The sequence below is a fragment of the Pongo pygmaeus genome, chromosome 18 (assembly GCF_028885625.2).
Source record: "Pongo pygmaeus isolate AG05252 chromosome 18, NHGRI_mPonPyg2-v2.0_pri, whole genome shotgun sequence".
Lineage (NCBI taxonomy): Eukaryota > Metazoa > Chordata > Mammalia > Primates > Hominidae > Pongo > Pongo pygmaeus.
Window position 1 is genome coordinate 83,710,064 of NC_072391.2, and position 6,743 is coordinate 83,716,806.

General features: G+C 53.1%; 1 pseudogene; it reads right to left on the reverse strand.

Moving 5' to 3' along the window:
• Positions 1 to 5,384: 5,384 nt before the first annotated feature.
• LOC129015872 (chloride intracellular channel protein 1-like) lies at positions 5,385 to 6,414 on the reverse strand (annotated as a pseudogene).
• Between the last annotated feature and the right edge of the window lie 329 nt (positions 6,415 to 6,743).

Genomic DNA, 6,743 nt, shown 5'->3' on the forward strand with positions numbered 1-6,743 from the left:
TTCCCACACCAAGCCCCAGTTCAGGCCTGGACTCTGCCAAGAGGCTGCCCTTATCCCTGGGCTGGGTCAGATGGTCCTGCCCTGTCACCCTATCCTGGATCGAAGTGACCAGCTTGCCAGCCAATCTGTTCTTCTGGGAGCTTTTCTGGAGCATCTGCACTGTGGCAGGCACTGTCGTAAGCCTTTTTACACTTGGAGTCTTGGAGTTCTCAAAGCAAACGCAGAGTTAAGCATTGTTACCGAGGCTTCTGAAGGTGAATCTGCCAAGGTCACAGCCAGTAGAAGGTGGAGCTGGGATCCTAATCAGGCTGTCTTGGGAGCCCACACTTGGGCCCCATGTGACACAGTTGCAGAGCTCTAAGAGCACATGTAACTCATGTGGGGACAGCGGGCGTCTGTATGTCTCTCTGGAGACTCTCGTGGTTCTGGAGGCCAAAAGTCCAAAATCAAGGAGTCCGCAAAGCTGGTCCCTTCTTGGGAAGTCAGGAAGAGAATCCGTTCCTTCCTCCCTCCCTGCTTCTGTTGCTACCAGCAGTTCTTAGTGTTCTCTGGCTCGTAGACGCATCATTCTGGTCTCTGTCTCCATCGTTTCTCAAGCCTACTCCCTGAGTGTCTATCCAAACTCATCTTAACTTGATGACAGCTGCTTGATGACACCTTTTTTGCAAGTAAGGTCATATCCCCAGCTACAGAGAGTTAGGACTAGGACCTACCCTTCTGGGGGTCACAAGCAGCCCACAACAAAGGCCCAGGAGAGCTGCCATGAGTGTGGTCAACCGTGGCCTTTCTGCTTACCTGTTTATTTTTGCCTGCCCTAACAATCAAGGCGCCAGCAAGAAATCGATGTCCCTCTTACGTGGTGACTTGGAAAGAGTTTAATATGAGGACAATTTACAGAAGACAGCAACAAGGGTGGTACAGCTCTCCTCCCCCTGCAAAACATAAACAGCAGGGAGCAGAGACCACCACCATGACTGAGGGGTTGGTGGGGGAGTTACTAGAACCCCAGACACAAAGAGGCCCAGTGGAGAGGGGCCTGTCCAACAGGAGCTGTGGCCTTCTTCAGAGGGACACAGCCAGCCTATGTACAAGCCTGTAGCAAGGCCAGTGACTACCCAGCTTCTCTCCCCACCTCCCTCCCATCTCTTGCTGTATCTTGATTTGGCTGAACTCAACAAGATGCCAGGGCAAAGGAGCCTGATTAATACAACGCAGAGGAGTCCATGTTACATTCTCCGAGGGCACAGAGGGAAAAGGAAGGAGAGGCAGACACAGGGAGCAGCTGGAAGGTGTCCAGTGCATCCACCCAGCACCCAAAACACCCTGCCCAGACGTCTGTGGTGCCAAATGCTCAGTGTGCAAGCTCCCCAGCAGTGGGGGTGTAGCAAGTGACAACCACCGGCGTGCACTTGGACATTGGAGTCTGGACTCGTGTGGCCAAGAAGCTGGAAGAGAGGAGAACCACTTCTGGAGATGGTACTCCTGACAGCTTCACTGCACCCACTCCCTGGGGTGCCAATGGCTGCAGCTCAGGGGGCTGGGGCTCACGCTGTGGCCTCCTAGCCCAGCTCTGGTGGTGGAAGCTGCACCCCACCAGCCCGATTCTATGCTTTGATTTCCCAGGCTCTCATTTCCACATCTTAAAGCCTTCTGGAAATTCTGTAAGCTTTTCAGTATCCCTTTCCAAATTCCTTTGCTGCTGAGTAAGGCAGAATGAGTGTCTGTTGCTCCAACCAAGAGCCCTCTGTGATACCGAGCAGGGGCAGCAGTCAGGGTCCCGGAAGGAAAGAGGCAGCACCCTTGGCTGGCGATCTGGAGAGCCTTTAATGAAGGGACCAGCTACAGAGGCTCACACAGGTGAAGACAGCCAGAGACAAGCCACGGCGGGACGCCATGGCCAACCTGAGACTAGAGAGGGCAAGGGGAGCTTGGAAGCAGTAGAGATATGGAAGAGAGGAGCTGTATTGAGAGAAGAACGGGGCCACTGCCAGGAGGAAGAAATGGCCCGACATCTCTCTTGTCCTGCACACCACTCTGCTGAAGGCATCTCCCGCAGCTGAACCCAACTGGAAGCCAAGGAGAGGATGAGGGGGTTCAGGCTCTGCCGTCTCCAGAGTTCAGAGGTGCACAGAGAAGCCTGGCACTGGAGCTGGGGAGCACAGTGAAGGGTAGCCAGCCCCAAGGAAGGCCGGGGCATGGGCGCAGGTCCCACTGCAGGCCTGGGCACTATCCAGACACGTTCTCCGCGTGACCTCATTGAATCTTGACGGTGGCCTTGCTGAACAGCCTTGGAGGTGGGCTGACGGGATGCAGCCCCGGGGCTAGTCTGACTCAGCACCAGAGTGGCAGCTACCTCACTTGAGCCCACAGCAGCCCTGCTGACTGAGCAGGGCAGACGTACTGTTACTGTTTTCACCATGAAGCAAACAGGCTCAAAGAGGTTAAGCTGGCGTCTTGAGTGCACAGGGGCTCACTGATGTAACAAGCAACCCCAGGTTTCAGAAGCTTCACCTGACTCATGTACCTCTCATGGCACAGATCAATGTGGGGCAGTAGGGTGGGTGTTTGGCTCCATGGAGTCATTCCAGTGTCCAGGACCCGTTTTCTAGGGTCTTGGAGTTTCTTCCTCTGGAGCTCAGTGTCCGGCCAGTGGACAGAAAAAAGAAATCATGGCAGATGGCAGGACAAGTTTCAGGGGCAGCTGGCACTCTTTCCCATGTCCGCTGGCCAGAGCTCACTCTCGGGTCCTGCCTGGCTTCCCGGGGTGGGAGATGAAGTCAGCCTGTTGCCGGGAGGCAGGGAGCTACGTGCATGGGGAGGTGCTCGGACTGCTCTGCAGAGCACCTCCCAGGCGGGCCCGTGGCAGGCCTCATGGAACACAGAACCCTGTCGCTGGGAAGGGTGAGGGTCAGAGGTGGGAGACGGGGTGAGGAGGAGAGCAGTGCCCACTGCACACCTTAGAACCCTTGGCCAGGGTTTTGGAAGCCAGTGAAAGGAGTGGTGTCAGCTTGCCTGAGGTTCCTCGGCTAGTTAGGCACAACCCGGGGCCCCAAGCCGAGCTGGGAATTTTAGCTCTTGGAGCTCTGCCTCTGCCTCGCCCTGCACAATCATCCCAGCTTTCCGAGACGGTGTCCACTACCTCCCACATCTTCCAGGCTTTGGATCTCATTCCCTTACCCCCAGCCTAATGCATCATGCTTGCCCTTATGAAATTTCCCGGGAGCACTGTGACACTCTGGGATCCAGAGGGCTCCAAGTTTGGGGTAGGCAGAGCCCTTCGCCTGCCCTGCGTGAGTCCAGCCCACAGTTTCTAGGAGACGCCAGGGAACATACCGCAGGCAAGTCGCTGCAGAGCTGGCTGCAAGACAGGCGGCCTTACAAATTGCTCTGTTAAACCTAAAAGCTCCAGCAATCCCAGGGATTACGAGGCGCCCCGGCGAGGCCTTGTTAGGACCGGCCTCCGGGAGAACACGGAGGGTATTTACATTTGTTGAAGGGCTCATTTTCGTGAAGGATGACAGGGCCTCGGCCCCAGAGGATCATGTGTGCATGGGCTTTTTATTTCCAGCAAACACTCAAACTCGCAAGAGGTCAGATACAGTGCAAGGCAGAAATCACGCTCAGCTGCAGGCAGGGATGTGGCTGTGTGCTGACCCAGTGCCCTGGAGCCAAGGTGTTTCTTCAATTCTGGTTTCCATGAGCTTGGCAAAGGTGACACTTGTATCAGACACCTCTTCTCTACTACCTAGATCACCACAATCTCACCTGGGGTCTTTGGCTTCTTGCTCCGGGCACCACTATGACAGCCAGACCTTCATGGTTCCAACCACATTCTGCAAAGTGCCTTACTGTGCCCACGCTGGACATAGTCCTCCTCCCACTCTGGGGACTTCCTGTCACCTTGGAGGCCGTGGATACTGTGGGACCTGCCCAGTGCCCAGCCACGCACCAACAGGAAAGACTTCACGCATCATAGAGTAGATAATTGGCCAACGGGCAGCAGGAACTAGTGGGCAAATTGTTCTCTTCTCTCCTCCTTGGGTGGTTGCCCTGAGAAGCAGTTGTTTATATGGACTTTTGGAAAAGTCCCCTAAAACTGTGCAATCAGTTGCTCCTAATACCAGGTGCTGGCCAGTTCAGTATTGAACCCTCCCTGGGATTGCACCCCCTAACCCAATGGCAGAACATTAGGTTTGCCTTGACTTCTGTTTTCTGGGGAACACGCACCATATACGCACTGTACACACACACTTGCACATGTATGGAAATGGCAATTGATCCTTTCTTGATCCCAATAAGTCATGGGATCTCTCTTTTCTTCCCACATAATAATGAACAACAACAACGTCATGGTCATCACTATCTATCATTTATCTCTGTGGCAGAGACCAGCAAGTCGTTCTCCAAATCATTTTCCTTTTCCTCTGAGGAACACAGCCATCCACATTTCCCAACCTCCCTTGCACTTGGGGGCAAAAGAGTGATTGAGTTGTGGCCAATGACAAGTGACAAAAGTGATGTTGACCACTTCCGGACCTGATCCATCAAAATCTAGCATGCCAGTTCCCATCCTCCGTCCTCTCCACCTGCTGAATTAAGAAGTCTCCCGATACCTGGGAGGAGGAGAGCCTCCCATGAGAACCAACCGGCTGGGAGAATCAGTGCTGTGCTGTTATGTAATGAAGAAAAAACTTGCTGCGTATGGAGCCTCTGACACGTGGGGATTAGGGTTTGCAATGAGAAGACCATCCTCATAAGTGTGACTCGCCTGGTTTTGCCTCAGTGCACTTCTATGCACTACCTCATTTAATCTTTTTGTTTGTTTGTTTTTTAGACGGAGTCTCACTCTGTTGCCCAAGCTGGAGTGCAATGGTGTGATCTCCGCTCACTGCAACCTCTACCTCGCGGGTTCAAGTGGTTCTTGTGCCTCAGCCTCCAGAGTAGCTGGGATTACAGGTGCCTGCCACCACATCCAGCTAATTTTTTGTATTTTTAGTAAAGACAGGGTTTCACCATGTTGGCCAGGCTGGTTTTGAACTCCTGAACTCAGGTGATCCACCTGCCTCGGCCTCCCAAAATGTTGGGATTACAGGCATGAGCCACTGCACCTGCCCTAATCTTTTTTAAATTCTGTACTTTATTAGTGAAGTATGTTGCTCTACCTGCCCACCCCACAATACGAATCTCACCCAGGATCCCCATCCTTTTCCCTCATTCCCCCTTCTCCCTCGACACCCCTGCACAAGTGCTCCAGGAGTCCCTGACCACTGGCCATTTGGAGTGTGTCCATCGGGTAGCAATGTGGAAACCCCCAGGGCTGGTGTGAAAACCCTCAGGGCCTTTGTGGGGAAAATGGAGGGGGCCGAGGGAGTCCTAGGAGGGGCTTATTTGAGGGTCCTGGCCACTTGCTTGCAGACCAGCTTAATCTCCTCATCATGTGGACAGGTAGGGGCAAATTCTTCCCAGGCATAGGCAATGCCCAAGCACTGATGCCATCCCCGGAATGTCTCAGGGATGGGGAAGCCCTGGTACTTCTCACAGTCCACTTGGACTATGTGGAGCTTTGAAAACAGGCTGCAGTCAACCAGGGTGAGCTCGTTGCCATCCAGAAACCTCTTCTGAGAGATGCCCTCATCTTCAGCACTGCTGTCATCCACTTCTTCTGGGAAGGGGTATGTCAAGTAACTGTCTAAAACCTTCAGGACTCTCAGGAGCCCCTTGTCCAGAGTACCATTGAGTCCTGCGTTTGAACTTGATGTGGGTAGAAAAGTCGGCAAATATGTCCAGCCCAGCTGTGTTTGACTCAGGGTTTAGAGCTCTCAGCTTGGGGTACCTGGAGGGGCACAGCACTGCCTCCAGAAATTCCTCAATCTTTTGGGTGTCTATGTGTGCTTCCATGCCATGCAGCAGGAACAGGAGCTGCCCTTCTGGGCACAGCTTCTGCACTGTCATAGTCTACCTCTTGGTGTCAATGGTGGTGATGTTGAAAGTGACTCCTTTGAGCCAGAGCACCATGAACAGTCTCTAGAAGAAGGGGCAGTTCCTGGCCAAGCACGGTGGCTCACGCCTATAATCCCAGCATTTTGGGAGGCCGAGGTGCGTGGATCACCTGAGGTCAGGAGTTTGAGACCAGCCTCACCAACATGGAGAAACCCTGTCTCTACTAAAAATACAAAATTAGCTGGGCGTGGTGGTGCGTGCCTGTAATCCCAGCTACTCAGGAGGCTGAGGCAGGAGAATCGCTTGAACCCGGGAGGCAGAGGTTGCAGTGAACCGAGATCGTGCCATTGCACTCCAGCCTGGGCAACAAAAGCGAAATTCTGTCTCAATAAAAAAAAAGGGGGGGCAGTTCCCAATCTTGGCTCCATCACTGCCAGCCTTCAAGAGCAATTTCACCTGTCGTTCTTCAGCCATGGTTGCATCAGGGCCCATTTAATCTTCACAAAGAAAGTGCAATTATCATTGCAACTGGCCTGGTGCTGAGATTGAGGCTCAAAGAGATCACAGTACTTAGAAGCTCACATAATTAGCAAACGGAGGGGATTTCTCAAATTTTTAAGCTAACTGGAACTCTTGCCATCATGAAACATGTCCACCTCCACTTTATAGATGAAGAGACTAAAGTTCATAGAAGACCAATGACCAGTTGAGGTACCACTCAGTTTGCTAGCATGCCAATGGGCACTTTTCCAGACCCCCAATCTCCTAAGCCCTTTCTAGGGCATCATGGACTGACAAGTGTC